The sequence below is a fragment of the Camellia sinensis genome, chromosome 7, assembly GCF_055761805.1.
Source record: "Camellia sinensis isolate YWXY chromosome 7, ASM5576180v1, whole genome shotgun sequence".
NCBI lineage: Eukaryota > Viridiplantae > Streptophyta > Magnoliopsida > Ericales > Theaceae > Camellia > Camellia sinensis.
In genome coordinates this window covers 103,246,853-103,263,895 of record NC_138967.1, presented here as the reverse complement: position 1 = coordinate 103,263,895, position 17,043 = coordinate 103,246,853, and the positions used below count along the sequence as shown (strand labels likewise).

Below are 17,043 nucleotides of genomic sequence, written 5' to 3'. Positions count from 1 at the left end.
TGCACTGACTTGTGCATGTTGGACATCTCCAGAACCCAACCTGAACCAATGGTGGTGACTGTCGAAGACAAAACATGGGAGATTTTAGGGCAGAATGGGATTGTTGAGTCAGAATCAGAGGAGTCTGGGAGTTTTGCTGAGGAGGTATACAGTCCGAGTAACTACATTCTATCAGTAGGCCAGGTTGGGCCAAACGTGGAATTGTCGGCGGGGGCAGAGCTTTGTGTGATACAGGGGGATGAATCTAGTCAGAGGATAGATGACTTGGCGGCTGTGGAAGGAGACTTTGCTAACCTCTAACTTTTCAATGAACAAGATCCAGAGGGCATGGCAGTCAACTGGTCTGATTTTGAGGAGTCAGCAGAGGTCACTGGGTGGCCTGATGACCTACCAGATGTTGTCGACGAAACTCAGTCGGAATGGGGCCTGGCATGGGCAAAGACATCAGCTATGGCCGGGAGGGTCGGAAATCAGAATGCATAGCCGGAGAGCGCTGGTGCTAAAAATTTTGCTCAGGATCTGGGCATTTTGAATACAGGAATTATAGAGCAGCCAGCTGTACTGACACAGTTGGAGCAAAAAGGAATCAAGGAGTTTGAGAGAATCAGAAAAGCCAAGGCCCCCGTGGGGACTGAAAGTACTGTGTGCACAAGGATAGAGAATGCTGCGAGCATATGGACAGAAAGTACTGCAAGTACAATTGTACTAGAGCCAGACAGGTGTCGGTTGGCTGCCGACGGAATGTGATGGGAGGACGATGATCTATGTCTCGTCCACACGGATGAGGATTGGGGGAGTAACCAGCCAGACGATACCTGGTACATCGACGAAGTCGATCATATGACTAGAAGTGGGCGGTATTTCAAGCCCCCACACCTAGATCAGCCAGAGGTGTCTGGGAAAGATAAGGAGGCGGAGAAACAGAAAGAGAAGCAACTCGTAGAAGAGGCTGTGCTGAAGGAGTTGAAAAAGATACAAGTAGATATTTCCATCTGGGAACTGCTTATGGCATCGCGAGTGCATCGACAAGCTGTCTTATTGGCCATGGACAAGGCCAAGCTCTCAATAGACACCACGCCTAAATAGCTGGTGGGCTTAGTTTTCCCGGGAGGGGCTACCCCGATATTGACTTTCTCCGACAAACACTACTACAAAATAGTTAATGATCACACTTTGACAAAAAAAAAAAAAAAAAAATCTCACTTTTATTGAAAATGTGATAAAAAAAATTAGATTGATATTTTAATCACACTTAATTTGATTGAGTGTGATAATATTTATTTTTTATGTCACTTTTCAATTAAGTGTGATTATATATATATTTTTTTAATCACACCTTCTAATTAAAGTGTGATTATATATATACTACTACTTTTTAATCACACTTTTTAAATAAGTGTGATTATATATATTTTTTAATCACACATTCTAATTAAAATGTGATTATTTATATATTTTTTAATCACACTTTCTAATTAAAGTGTGATTATATGTACATTACTACTTTTTAATCACACTTTTTAAATGAGTGTGATTATATATATATTTTTTAATCACACATTCTAATTAAAGTGTGATTATATATACATTACTACTTTTTAATCACACTTTTTAAATAAGTGTGATTATATATATATATATATATATATTTATTTAATGACACTCCCTAAATAGGTGTGATTGTAGAAAATATTCCAATTTGATTTTTATATAAAATATACAATTCCCATTTTTTTTTTTAAAAAAAAAAAACCCCAACACCAAAACATAAATTAAAAAAAAAATTCAAAATACATTTAACTCTTTGGATATAGCTAAAAAGTAAAACATTTATAAAATAATGTAATACATGTGAAATGTATTAAATTTTATATTTTTTTGAATTTAATATTTTTTAAAAAAATTAAAAAATATTTTCCTTCTAAGTATATGTATTTTTTTTCAATTTAAAATGTAAAAAAAATTTAAAACATTTAAAAACTTACAATAACTAAAATAAAAAAAACTCAAAAACATGATTTTAAGGCTTCGTTGACCACTCTCCCTCTCATTTTATCTATACATGTTTTTGCCTCAAACCCTCTCTCTCTCTCTCTCTCTCTCTCTCTCTCTCTCTCTAATTTTGCTATAATTTTTTTAGACTTATTTGGGTATATTTATAATTTTAGAAAAAAAAAACAAATTTTAAAACTTATCTAAAAAATTACTAAAAAAGCTATACACACAAATATGACTTATTTTTTATCGGTGATGCACCAATTGGTATACCAACTAAGGTATCAACATACCTTATGTTATTATTACTGATCTCATTCATTATACAAATTATAAATATCCAAAAAGTTTAAAATTATGCCACATCATAGCATTATTAGTTTTTTATAGCATTAATTTTTTTATTTAAAAAAAAACTTATTTTTAATTAATAAATTTTAACATTAATTTTATGTCACCGTTTTTTTTTCTGACATAATTTTTTTTCCTAAGTAGACACTAAAAATAGATAAAGATTACACTTTGATACATGAAAATATCTCACTTTTATTCAAAGTGTGATAAAAAAAATTAGATCGATATTTTAATCATACTTGATTTGATTGAGTGTGATAATATTTATTTTTTCTAACACTTTTCAATTAAGTGTGATTATAGATATACATTTTTTAATTACACTTTTTAATTAACATGTGATATATTTATTTTTTATGTCACTTTTTAATTAAGTATCATTATATATATATTTTTTTATCAGACTTTTCAATTAAGTGTGATTATATATATACATTTTTTAACCACATTTTTTAATTAACATGCGATATATTTATTTTTTATGTCACTTTTTAATTAAATGTCATTATATATATATATATATATATATATATATTTTAATGACACTTTCTAATTAAGTGTGATTATATATAATAAAAATATAAATGTGATTATATATATTGAATATATTTTTTTGTACAAAAATATATCCCAAAATTGGTGCCTTTTCCTCTTCCACTACTCCAGACACGCCTTCTTCCAAAGAAGATTTAGAAGTTCCAAACATATACCAGACTCTTCCTTTTCCAATTCTGTTTTGCCTCTCTTTCTAATTCGTTTTCCCTAATTTGGTTTGCAGCTCCAAAATTCCCATTGTTACTCACTCAAGTCTTCGTCTCTGTTGAATCTTCAAACTTTTGGTGAGTTTTTTTTTTTTTTTTTTTTTTTTTTTTTTTTTTTTTTTATGCTCCTTTCGTATGTCATTCATAAGATATATTTGTATATGATTATGATTATTATTAATGGAATTATATAAATATAGTGTTTCATTTGGAATGAGGGTTTTGGGTGGGAATGTTGATATTGTATTTGGGTTTTGTAAATCAGAGTTGGAATTTTTATTTTTTATTTTTTATACTTTATGTTGATAGTGTATTTGTATCTGAATGTGTGGAAGATGTGGTCTAGGGTTGATGAAACGGTGGGGCTTGCAGTGGGTTCATTTAAAGCTGGTTCCCTGTTTTTTGAAGTTGGTTCTCTGTTTTTCATCATTTGAAGCTGGTTCATTTGTTTGGTTTACTTCATTTTTTTTGTGCTTCTTATGTCTCAATTGTTTGGTTTTTATTGATGTATTCATATGTTTTTGGTTTACTGATTTATTTCCATGTCTTTGAATCTCTCCATCCATTCCTCATAAATTCCATATATTTTTATAGGTGAACTGGTTTTATTAGGGGGGAAAAAACTGTAAAAACTATCCTCATAGTTCTAGAATTATTAATTTTGCTGCTATAGATTAAAATCAAGTAGATTGATTTCACCTCCTTATTCCAAACACATATTTACAATATCAATGACCCCATTGGGTTGGCCACAAAATTAAAACATGACATCTGCATCCAATTTGGGATAATTTATCTTGTTACAGTACTGCAGAATTTGCTGGTTGATAGATTCCCCCATAGTTAAACGTGGCTCCCCTGCTTTTGTCCTAAACATTGCTGCTGTTTAATCTTTTTATCATCTTAATAAGGTTTTCTGTTTCTTCATTTTGCTATCAGGCTGTGAGAATTCTTGCAAAAAGTCCACATTTGCTAGAAATCTAAGGCACCTTCAATTTGAGGCTGATATAAATCCGCTCTTTCTTTACACCAGGTCAATATCATTTGGTTATTGAATTAACCATTGTTCACATTACTTGTCCCGAGCCTGTTTTTGCCTTTCACAGCACCTTTGTTTCGTGCTTTAATGTTATGAATGCATTAATGCTTGATTGACCTGAGTTTTGTGGCCTTGAAAAAGAAGAAATTTTAACAACTATTAATGTATTGAAAATGCTGTCATATATTCTGGAAAGGTCATAATAAGATGCAAATTCATCTTGAATTCCTAAAGTATCTATTATCGACAATAATCTTATGGTATTTCAATTTGAGCAATATATAATTTTTGTTTCTATCTAGAAATCTAGTAGTAAGGCTTTGAATCTGTAAGCAAAAAAGAATCCAAAATTGATTTTAGCTAATCAAAAGTGAATCAATCGATTCACCGATTCACCGATTCACTCACGGTTCACAACTATTTTCGATTTATGCAACATGTTCATATCGATTACTCACTGAATCGAATAGAATTGTACGATTTGAATTGTGAACTGTATGATTCCAATAACAGAATAGTAATACTTGGCATAAGTGGATAAGTATTTATGATTGTTGAGCTTTGACGAGGTAATTCACTTTCATAGTGTTGGAAGATTGAGACAAACATCATGATTAATATTCTGCATGTCATGTATTGATGCTCTAATCTACCATGCTCCTTCATGTGAACACGATGCAGCCTTTGTTGCCATATAGTTACCTTCATTTCTTTTTGTCATTCTAGTCTTAATTCCTTATGAAATCCTTGCATATCCAGCTATAATCGTTTAGGAAGGAATGCTGATGAATCAAATGCAGAGGCGATCATTGATATGGCTGGTAAAGCCCCCCTCTCTGATCAACAGAAACATTGGTGCCAATCCTTCACAATCATATCACTAATTTCTTGGCATAGATTAAAATCAAGATTCAAGCTAGTTTGCATGAGAGTTTTTTAAAATCAAGATTCAAGCCAATTTACTGTTTGGCATAGATTAAAATCAAATTGCTAATTTCTGGAACTGTGAGAGTTTTTTATTTATTTAAATTATCAAGATTCAAGCCAAAGTCTTGAAGTTAATGATGAAGTTGGATCTTATTATCAAATTTTATCGTTCTGCCAATTCTTCAAAATTTTCCGACTATTATATTTATTATCAATATAATATTCACGCATAAAATAATAAATAAAATATGATAGGAAAATACCATCGTGTTGACATTATTAACTCAGAAAAAAAAAGGGGTCGAAGAAGACAATATTTGAGAAGGATTGCCTTGTAATGTCCTGACAGGCATACCACATCACTAGGTTTGAAGGGATTAGGTCCAAATCTAGGAGCCAAACATTCTTATTTTACAAAATTGACTATTATTATTAGTAGATTATATAGTTCTTTCCACATTCAATAGTGGCAGAATTGAATTTTTGAGTCAAAAGGTAGCAACACTAAATTAAAGCTAATCGGCTGAATCTTGATTTTAATCTATGCCAAGAAATTAGTGATATGATTGCGAAGGATTGGCACAAAAAGAAATGTTAATTCTGCCCGTTAGCTTGCCAACCTTCAAGTAGCCTACAAACAGTATGCATCAGCAAGCATGGTGCAGAGCTGTTTTGCTGCTGCTGCTGTTGTATAGCTGTTTTTGTTGTTGCAAGTTGCTGCTTGTTTGGGAGGCAAACCACCTAAGTTAGTTGGGCTATACCTCATCATTCCACTCCCAAATTGACACAGTTATGTAGTTAGGATTAACTACAGTTAGGTTGACTTGGTTATAGAGTAGTTAGAACTGTAGTTCAATTAGATGGTTATGCCATATATGTATATAAGTTCATGCACTCTGTATGGTTGTGTTAGGAATTGACCCAAAAAATTTCGGCTGGGGGGGTGGGGTGGGGTGGGGTAATTGATTTGTGACTGAGCCCTGCAATTCTTCTACAATGCGGTCACCATCTACTGTGGCTTAATATCAGCAATGACAATAATAAGCAAGTTTTTATGTCTCGATCCAGGAACAAATCAGATCATTAACAACCGTGCAACATATCTAACCAAAACTCTCCAAAATGTAATGTAGTTCAATCTCAGCATCCGAAAACCTTACTGCTGACCTACCTCATGTAAACTGTTACTGCTATTAAGTTGGACAGCTACATAAAGATAAACTCTTCCATACCCAATTTGACATGATATAGAAAAGCCCACAACAGTAAAAATACTAACGAAGAAGAAGCCGGTGAAGTACTCAATACTTCGGACCTGGCTTTTGGGTTGGCAACAATCCAAATCGTTTCTTCAGAAGAACCCTTTGCCTTGAATATTTGTCATTAGGGGAGAAGCGAGCTGTGGTTGAAAAAATATAACAATAAATAAATAAAACAGATTAATTATGGGAACAATGCAGTGTGCATTATATTATTCTATTGTTCAATAATTTAACTAGTAGAATATGCATAAATATAGACGCGCATATGTGAGACAAGAGAATAGGAGGTGAAAAGAGAGAATGGGTTCATCTGATCACTCTAACTCTTACAAAAAATTATCTACTTAAACATGGTAAAAAATTAACAATGGGCTTGAGCCCAAAACAACCTACTACCACAACTTGATACACATAGATGCAAATTCCAAATTAATGAAATGGGGTTTCCAACCAAATCTTCGCAGAGATCTCCTTTTAATAAAATCATTTATAACTAGGATTACACATAGCAAAGAAAAAGAAAATCACCTAACTCTTTGATTGTGGATGGGGAAAGGGGGGAAAATACTTGTCAAGATCTTCAAATATTAATGAAGAAAGGTACGATTGTTCATCCAATATTAAAAAAATATCAAATGTGCAGTAGATTATGGGACTGACTTTACTTTGATTAACCAACTTACCAGTAATATTTTCAACAAAAAATAAGGAAACAAATAGTATACATTTATTTTTGTAAATGAATTCTCTTCTTTGTTTTCATTTTACATATTTTAGAATATTAATTTTATAGGACTGGGATCAAGATATGCAACCATCTGAACATGAAACATACAGCCTAGAAAGGTTCGGTTTAAAGGAAGAAGTAAGACGAATAATTCAAATTGACTCAACTTGAAAAACACCCAATCTGGAATATAAATTTCAACAATGGAGTTAAAATAAACACTCATGTCAATAAAAAATCTACAACAATCAACACAATAATTTGTCACTCAGCAGGAACTACCAAAAAGTATCCCTAATAAACCATAGCAATGGAATAATTGCATTTATAAATGTTAGTTTAGTTGATAGCAAATCTATAAAAACTTTTACCGAATAAACTGAACAAAAGGACTCAAGGAAACATTGTGCAGTATAATAACTTAACAAGTCATGGAGACACAAGCAACATATGTGCAAGAAATGCTTAACAAGTCATTTTATCATACTTATATTTATGCTAATGATTGTTAAGCTTGATCATAACACTTTATATGTAGTTTCTAATAATAATGAAACTGCTTTCATGTAGTCCCCGCAACAACCTACAAGTGTGGAATGTGGGTTTTATGTAATGCGGTGTATGAAAGACCTCATTAATGATCAAAGCATCCCAAGAAAACAAAATGTGAGATAAACTCTAAACTTTTATTACTATTAATATTCATGATACTTGTACATCTTCTTCATATTATCTAATTGTTTGTAAATAACCTCTTGCAGTTCAATGGAAAAAAGACATACACAGAAGCCGAACTTGATGAAGTGCGAGTTGAATGGATTAATTTCGTACTAAAGATTATGAGTTGAAATCCAATGTAAGTATGATATAACTTCCGTTCTTTAAATTGCCAATCAACAATTTCTTTAGTTGGTGTGTGGGTAATTTTCTGACCACACTGCCCGCCTAGTAATCAGCTGGAGAGCACCGACAGAATAGATGGCTTCAGCTAACCTGTAACAGAAAGAAAAAGCTCCGGCGGTGGCTCTTCCACCCGGGGGCACTCCGACGATCAAGTCAGTATATCTTTCAAAGATAATCAAGTGCTAAACTTACTGCTCAAAGCATAAAATTGCGTACCTTAGACCCACGGGGGTGCCTCTCTTTTATAGCCAACTCAATCCTGATCCCACTAGAAGCCTGACTTCTATGAACTCCCATTCAGTGCTTACGTTGGATTTCTCAAGAGATAAAAATAAACTCCCTAAGAGCTTTATCCTTATCTTAGCTAAGTCTCCTCTTTACTCTAGGACTCCTGTCCCTTATCTTTTATTCATTTATCTCGGATTCCGATATCTTCGGAGACAATCTCGGCCTTGCCGAGATCACCTCGGCGTCATAACCTGGACAGGTGGCACCTCGGCTGACACGTCGGCGTCACCTTGCCACGTGTTGGTATTCAGAAAATACATCCCCACAACTGCCCTCTAGGTTCTATTACCTCGGCATTCTGAGGTGATGGAACCTATATCTGTATTTTCTTCCAGTAAATTGGATTAAAGTTTGATAGCTGAGATCATCCATTTCTGGCCGAATGCTTTCCCTAAAAAATCAAGATTTTTAAGGATCTTTTTACGCGCATGAACTGTTATGCACTTCAACTCAACCGTTTCAATCACGCGTTTCTTTCTTACTGGCTCGTGCTTGTGACGCGCCCATAAGTCATCTGTTTCTCACATGCGCCGTCTGACGTATGCGCACTTTTAGGCGTATTGATTACTTTTTTGCCACCGTTTTCATTTTTTGACAAAATCTTTCCCCCTTTCTTTCGTCTCTTCACTTTTGCATCTGAGTTCTCTTGTTTTTTCTCTCTCTAAAACTTTTCTTTCAAATCCGCCATCGCTTAAGCTTCCCAAGCTCTGCAACTTATTCCGTTCACCCCTTCCGGCAAGATTTCCACCGGTCTGCTGCTCTTGCAATCGTCGTAGGACATCGGCAAATCCCTTTCTGGCCTCATTTTTTCTGGTAAGCGTCTGTTTCTTTCGTTTTCAGTTCCTGATGTTTCTTCTTCTTTTGCTGTCGCCATGACTGTACTGTTTCAAGCTTTTTCAATTTGTAAATCGTACATCTGAATGCATTCATTCATGATTGTGCCTTTGCCCACATTTTGAACATACGCACTGTTTCACTACTTCTTTGCACTTTTGCCACTGTTCTTGGACATATACTCTTGTATTCTTCATGTTCTTGATAGCCCATTCCAATTCTTGTTTCTAAAACTTTGTTTTTGTCTTCTGTTTTTTTTTTTTGCATCTTTTCCAGATCTGTACCTTTGATCTTTATCTTCATAGCTTAGGTTTGGGATTTTTTTGTAGAACCCACAATTTAGGGCAAAACTGCAAACATTCCTTACAAATTTCTGTACCAGCCCAAACCTAGGTATTTGCCGAGGTCTCATTAATAAGAAATATCTTTCTTTTGAATTTCAACCCTTCTAATTTAGGCCGATATCATGGGTATGTGGAGACACAGGGTAGATATCCCGACCAAACTTGAGTACTTTAGGTAGGAGTTCTCCATCCCTGCCGATGTCCATTTGAGACTGGCTGGGGATAATGACTCTATCATGCTTACAGAAAACGCCATGCCCCTTCCCATTGTAGCTTTTACTGAGTGTGGACTCCGGTTCCCACTCAACTTCCTTTTTCGCGAGATCCTTCATTATTATAAGTTGAACCCCATGCAACTGGCAATCAACTCTTATCGAGTGATTTTTGGTATTATTGCCTTAGCTAGACAAGAAAATGTTAGGATCACCCTAGCCGATATACAGTATTGTTACACCATGTGTGCCCTTAACTTGAAAGAAAAAGGCTTCATTTACTATCTTAAGCCGAGGTCTACAGAATTCAAAATCGTAGCCGACCTCCCAGACTCTAACAAGGGGGCTGGAGACGACTATCTTATTACCTCAGGAAATTGGGAGTTTGCTCCAGACGAGGACATCCATCTCTACCCTCTTCCCCGATCCGTTTTAGAGGGCAAGGGTAAGAGCCTAGCATTTAGCTTTGCCTATTTTCTTTCAAAGTCTTGAATATTCTATCTGTTTCTGACGTCTGTTCTTTTTGCAGCTGTTCGTCAGCCACCAAAAAATTTTCGCCAATCCTTTGTCCCCAGCAAAGACTTGAAGAGACTTCTAGATTTTCCAATTGAGAAGCGAAAGGCACCTCTGTTTCTCAACTTCATCCCAACATACAGATCAGCTCTCCCCGATATCCCAGGAAAAAGAAAAAGAAGAGCTCATCTCCTCCCTCTGCTACAACTCTTCCAGTTGCTTCATCATCACGAACAGACCAAGGATCAACATCTGATCCAGCGGAATAGCCATCGACCTCGCTTCCATACCTCATTCCATCATCCAAAAGAAAGCGTCGCCGACGTCTTGTTCTTGCATCTGAGATGGGTCGTGCAAAGCCAATTACTAAAGACCTCCTAGCCGACATTCCATCATCCATTGATGAACAACCAACACAAATCCAACCTCCAGAAAAATAAAAAAAGAATAAAGAAAGCTCAACCGAAGGCGAAAGTGGCCCAGGTTGAGACTAAGGACACTTTGCTAGCCCCACAACTGGCTCCAAGTCAGAGAACTGCCTCTGTCCCTTCGAAGAGGTCTGCCGAAGTACCTCCTTCTGAATCTTCCAAATCAAAAAAGTCGAGGTCATCTGCAACGACTTCGGGGTCAAAGAAACCAGCTGTCCCTTGGGCCCCCAAGATCACCCTAGAGGATAAGCCTATAATGGCAAGTGACAGTGTCGACGATATTAATGTCGGTGTTTCACTCAGTACCGCCTTACTTCTCCCAGGCGACTTGGAGCGGAACGCCAAGTACAGCAAGTATGAAAATTATGCCTTGATGTTACAGCACTCTGTTCAGGTAAATGTCTTCTTCTTGGCAAATTTTTTCTTTCTCTTTATTTCACACTTTGAATATCTTTTAATATTTTCGTTCTCTTTCAGGCCATCCAACACGCCCTTTCATTCTCAATGCAGTCTTTTGAGAATCGGCAAAAGCTGGCCGATATGAAAAAAGAGTTCTCTTCTATTCAAAAGGTCAATAAAGGCCTTGAATCAAAAATGAAGAAACTGGAGGATCAAGCCGAAGCTGCAATTAAAGCCCAGAATAATGCCGAAGAGAAAGCTGAGGCTGCTGAAGCTATCAGAAAGGTGGCTGAATCTCAAGGGAGAGAAGCCGAGGAAAAGATGGCTCAAGCTGAGAAAGAGCTTCAGGTGGCCCTAGCCACCAAAGAAGCTGAAATCAAAGACGCCGATGAAAAGGCATATTCACAGGGTATGGCCGACGTTACTGAGGCCTACGAAAAACAAGTGAAGGAGGCATGCAACAAGGGTTTTACCCTTGGTTGGATGTCCTTTCTTAAAAAACTTAATATTCCTGATGACTTTCCACTGCGGAAGGTTGACTCCATTCCCTTGCCATTCCCTCCTGCCCCAACTCCAAGTGAAGATATAGGTGAATCTGATGCTGAGGATGAGGCCGAGGAGGAAGAGGACGATGCTTTGATCAGAAAATCCAAAGGCCCTGATGGGGCCAAGTCCCCTCCTCAGAATGAGCAAGTCCTAGACTTGACTCAGGATGATGAAGGTGATTTGGTTCCCAAAGAAGCTGTTCCTAAGATTGTACCAGCCGACATCCCTTCCGAGGTCAAGACGGTTGAAAAAACTCTTTAGGAAATTGACGTTGAGATAGCGGCAGAGAAGGAAGCTGAGGTGGTGTTTGATCTTCAACCAACTGTTGGGGAGGAGTCTTAGCTGTTTATCTTTTTCTTACTTGTATTTTCTGGCTTCTTTGTTTTGGGCAACAATGTATGCTTTTTGTATGGCCGATGTGCCCCCCTTTTTTCTTGGAATGTTAATACAACTTTTCTCTTTTATTGAATGCTTGTACTCCTGTCTTTTCTTCTTTGTCTTCGTATGATTCTATACTTAGAATATTTTGCATATATCATATGTACTCTTTCTTCTTTGTGCAATCTTCTCGGGATAACACACCTCGGATACATAAACTTCTCAGTTTTAATCTTAACAAGTGCTGAGTATCATGCTGGTTTAACTCGACTTGTAAATTGTCCACAAATTTCAACAAATGTTTAAACAATGTCTTTGGCTTAACTTTAACTTGTAAATTGTCCACAAATTTCAACAAGTGTTTAAGCAACACTCTTCAGTTTAACCAACTTGTAAATTGTCCACAAATTTCAACAAGTGGTAAACAATGATCTCGGCTTAACTTAACTTGTAAATTGTCCACAAATTTCAACAAGTGTTAAGCAATACTTTTTGGTTTAACCAACTTGTAAATTGTCCACAAATTTCAACAAGTGGTAAATAATGATCTCGGCTTAACTTAACTTGTAAATTGTTCACAAATTTCAACAAGTGTTAAGCAATATTTTTCGGTTTGACTAACTTGTAAATTGTCCACAAATTTGAACAAGTGGTAAATAATGATCTCGGCTTAATTTAACTTGTAAATTGTCCACAAATTTCAACAAGTGTTAAGCAATACTTTTTGGTTTAACCAACTTGTAAATTGTCCACAAATTTCAACAAGTGGTAAATAATGATCTAGGCTTAACTTAACTTGTAAATTGTCCACAAATTTTAACAAGTGTTGAGCAATATTTTTCGGTTTGACTAACTTGTAAATTGTCCACAAATTTCAACAAGTGGTAAATAATGATCTCGGCTTAACTTAACTTGTAAATTGTCCACAAATTTCAACAAGTGTTAAGCAATACTTTTCTTTTCCCTCTGCCCCCTAATGTGAGCCTGAGTTTCACTTGGGTTCACATTATACATGTATTCCAGAGACAATGTCAAGTATCTTGAAAACAGTACTGAATCTTTATTTATTTATTTCGGCAAATGGCCAAAGAACAAAGGAATTCTAATGATAGAAAAATTTCAAAGGGGTTTTCCCAGTTGATCTTCTCGGCGTAGTCCGATATGCCTAGAGTATATTTGGGCAGTTCGTCTACCCATTTTCTTTTTGCTACCTGTAGCCTCTTCTTTATTCCATCCAAGATTATTTTGTTGGCTGCCTTTGCTTGCTCATTACTTTGGGGAAAACTTGGTGTTAAGAAGTAGTTCTTGATTTTGAATTTTGCACAAAAGTTCTTCATCCCTATCCTGGACGAGGATTTTCTTTAGTGCCTCTTCGCTCTTCTCGGCTGGCTCTTTGCCGACGTCTTCTAGGACTTCCACGTCATCTTTTTCAATTTCTGCCTTCTCTAGCTCTTGAATGTTGCAAGCAGACTTCATTGCTGCCATGGAGCAACTGTTTGCCTGTAGCTGATCACCCCTGACTTCTTCTATCCCATGCTCTGTTGGGAATCGCAACAGTTGATGCAATGTGGAGGGAACTGCCCCCATCGCATGCAACCATGGTCTTCCCAAGATGATGTTGTAAGGGGAGGGTGTGTTGACGACGGTGAATTCTGTCTTGATTTTCCTGGTGCCAGCCCACACCTCTAAGCTTACTGCTCCCAGTGGCCATGTCGGCGTTCCATTGAACCCGACCATTGGGCCGTTGGATCGTTCCATGTCATATGGGTGAAGGCCGAGCTCCTTGTAACATCGGATATACATGATGTCACAAGAGCTTCCTTGGTCAATCAGGATGCGTTTCACTTGGCATTCCCCAACCTGGAGGGATACTACCAAGGCATCATTTTGCGGGTGCTGGACCATCACTAGGTCGGCTTCAGTGAAGGTTATTATTGGTCCCTAGTATTGTTCTGCCCGATGTCTTTTTTCTCCGACTTGATAGATATGTTGCAGGTGTTTTACCTTTTGGGTTTCTCCTCAGATTTCGTTTTCGTTCACCTTTGAGTGGATTACATTGATTACCCGAGGTCCTTCTGCCTGTAGTTGTTGTGCTGGGGGAGGTGGGGTTGCTGGTGCTTGAGGCAATCTCGCTCGTTCTTCCCTTGTTCTGGTTTCATCAACAAGGTCTCTCAGATGTCCTTGTCTTACCAGGTCTTCCAAATATGTTTTCAGGGTTCTGCAACCCTGAGTCGTATGTCCATCTGCATTGTGGTAGGCACAATGCCTACCAATGTTTCTTCCCATGAACTCTCCTGGAGTCCTTTCTGGCGTTCTGAAATAGAGCTGGTTTCGAATTTGATCCAGGACTTTGGGAATTAGGATTCGGAACACGATTGTTACTGCTTGTGTAGCCCTTAGTTCTGTCTCTTTCCTGCTCGTTCCATTGTTACCTCGGCCTTGCTTCGGCGAGCCGTTCCCTTTCTCTTGTTTTATCTCCCTATTTGCCGATGTGTCTTCTTCGGCTCTGGCATACTTCTCGACTTTTTCCATGAGCTCTTCCATGTTTTTTGGCAAAGTTTTTGCCAAAGATTTCCGTAGCGGACAATTGTCTTTTAGGCCATTCTTGAATGATACGACTGCTACTTCTTGATTACATTCTGGTATTCGGTTGAATACCTCATAGTATCTTTTTGCATAGGCCCTAAGGCCTTCATCCTTACTGATCCTCAAGGCCGTCAATGCATCCACCCTTAATGGCTGTAGCTTATTTGTTACGAACCGGGCCACAAACATCTCAGCAAGGCCCTCCCAAGTCTTCACGCTTCCCTTCGGTAGTTTATGGAACCAATCTGATGCAATCTCCCTAAAGGATGAGGGGAATACTTTGCAGAGCAACGGCTCGTTCCCACTATACAATGCCATTGAGTTCAAATATAGTCCGACGTGGAAGTTGGGGTCCGACTTGCCGTCGTATATTTGAAACCTCGGCATACTGAATCTCTTTGGTGCATCGAACCTATCCAATTCCACCGAGAATGGTGTCCTCGGCTTATCTGGGGATGTCACCTCGGCTTCGGCATTCTGCTGCTTCCTCTTGAGGTAATCTCTTAAGTCTTCTTTGCTCCTCCCTGGAGCTCGGCTATCTATGGACTTCAATCTTTTTGGCACACTACTTTCAGCCTCGTGGTGGGCTCGTTTTGACCTCTCTCCATGTGTTGTGTCAAAGCAGTGCCCTTGCCCTTGAACATGCCGATGTTTTTTGGGCTCTGGGTCCTTCATCTGATACGTCCTTTGGGACTCTTCTCGTCTTGGCTCCTCTCGTCCGACTTCCTTGGAAGGTCGGTGAGAGTGCCTTCCACTCCTGGTGTGCTGAGGGACTTCGGGGATTGCTCTTCTTCCCCTCTTTTGTGTATTAGTTGTGGGTATCGGCGTATCCTGCAGCGGGTATGGTGGCTGCGTGACATTATTTTGCATCATGAAGTTGACGACTGGCTGAAGGTCTGCCAACTTGTTTGCCAATTCTTTTACTTCCTCATCCCTCCGTAGGCACCTATCCCTCCATACCTAAAGGTTATCTTCGTTATAGTACTTGCCTTGTTCTGTCCTCTTCGAAGTGTCGCCCTCCTGGCCGACGTCTTTCGCGCCGTGGGTCTAGTTATGAGTTTCTGCATTGTGGTTGTCTCCTTCAATGTCAAGGTCAATTGGTTTGCCACTTCCAGTAGGAGTGTCGCCCCCAATGTTTTCCTTCTGTCCGTTACTGGCCATCTATTCTTCTAAGTTTCCCACAGACGGCGCCAAATTGTGTGGGTAATTTTCTGACCACACTGCCCGCCTAGTAATCAGCTGAAGAGCACTGGCAGAATAGATGGCTTCAGCTAACCTGTAACAGAAAGAAAAAGCTCCGGCGGTGGCTCTTCCACCCGGGGGCACTCCGACGATCAAGTCAGTATATCTCTCAAAGATAATCAAGTGCTAAACTTACTGCTCAAAGCATAAAATTACGTACCTTAGACCCACGGGGGTGCCTCTCTTTTATAGCCAACTCAATCCTGATCCCACTAGAAGCCTGACTTCTATGGACTCCCATTCAGTGCTTACTTTGGATTTCTCAAGAGATAAAGATAAACTCCCTAAGAGCTTTATCCTTATCATAGCTAAGTCTCCTCTTTACTCTAGGACTCCTGTCCTTTATCTTTTATCCATTTATCTCGGATTCTGATATCTTCGGAGACAATCTCGGCCTTGCCGAGATCACCTCGGCGTTATAACTTGGACACGTGGCACCTCGGCTGACACGTCGGCGTCACCTTGCCACGTGTTGGTATTCAGAAAATACATCCCCATAGTTGGTAAGGACTATATAATGACTTCAAGATTTCATTTTAGATTTGTTGATTCTATGTATATTTGGTTTTATGACTTTAAAATATATGCTCATACATTGAAGATCTTCATTTTGGATTTATTGATTCTCTGTATATGTCATATTTATATATGGTAATCCTTTATACAAGTAATAATCAAAGTTGTTATTCATTTTCTATTGATGAAGGAGATAAAGAGTCAGTGTGATGAGAAAACATTCGATTTTGTCTTTTGTAAGATAAGAACAATCTCTACAAAAATATTAAGTTTATTCATATGCTTCTAGCGGTTTCTGAATTAATTTGTGTTTTTATTTTTCAGGTCAGAAATTTCTTGGAGAAATGCAAAATATGGTCAAAGAATTCAACAATTTCGTTTTTTCAAGTTTTTTTATGTTTTAATATATGTAAGCACAATTAAAAACTTTTTATTAATTCCTTTGTATATACTTTGAACATTTAATTTTCATTTATGAAATATATGACGTTATTCCATTCAATATATGGTTGTGATTCAAACTATAGTATATAGTGTGTATTACAATCTTCAAATGCATATAACGTGTGATCTTATCTGATTATTAATCACATGTTTTATTAGATATTAATCACACTTAAAATCTGTAATCTAAATGTTTATTATCACACTTAAAAGATGTGATCTAAATATTTTTAATCACACTTAAAAGGTGTGATCTAAATGTTATTAATCTCACTTAAAATGTATGATCTAAATATTATTAATCACACTTAAAAAATGTGATCTAATTATTTTTAATCACACTTA

At 37.3% G+C, this 17,043-nt stretch overlaps 1 long non-coding RNA gene across 1 annotated transcript; it reads left to right on the top strand.

The window, feature by feature from the left end:
- The first annotated feature begins 3,018 nt into the window (after positions 1–3,018).
- On the top strand, positions 3,019–16,744 carry LOC145794719 (uncharacterized). The gene is made up of 5 exons (XR_014334645.1): positions 3,019–3,188; positions 4,050–4,143; positions 7,827–7,921; positions 16,445–16,490; positions 16,579–16,744. It is a non-coding gene; the product is annotated as an uncharacterized LOC145794719 (long non-coding RNA).
- The last annotated feature ends 299 nt before the right edge of the window (positions 16,745–17,043 follow it).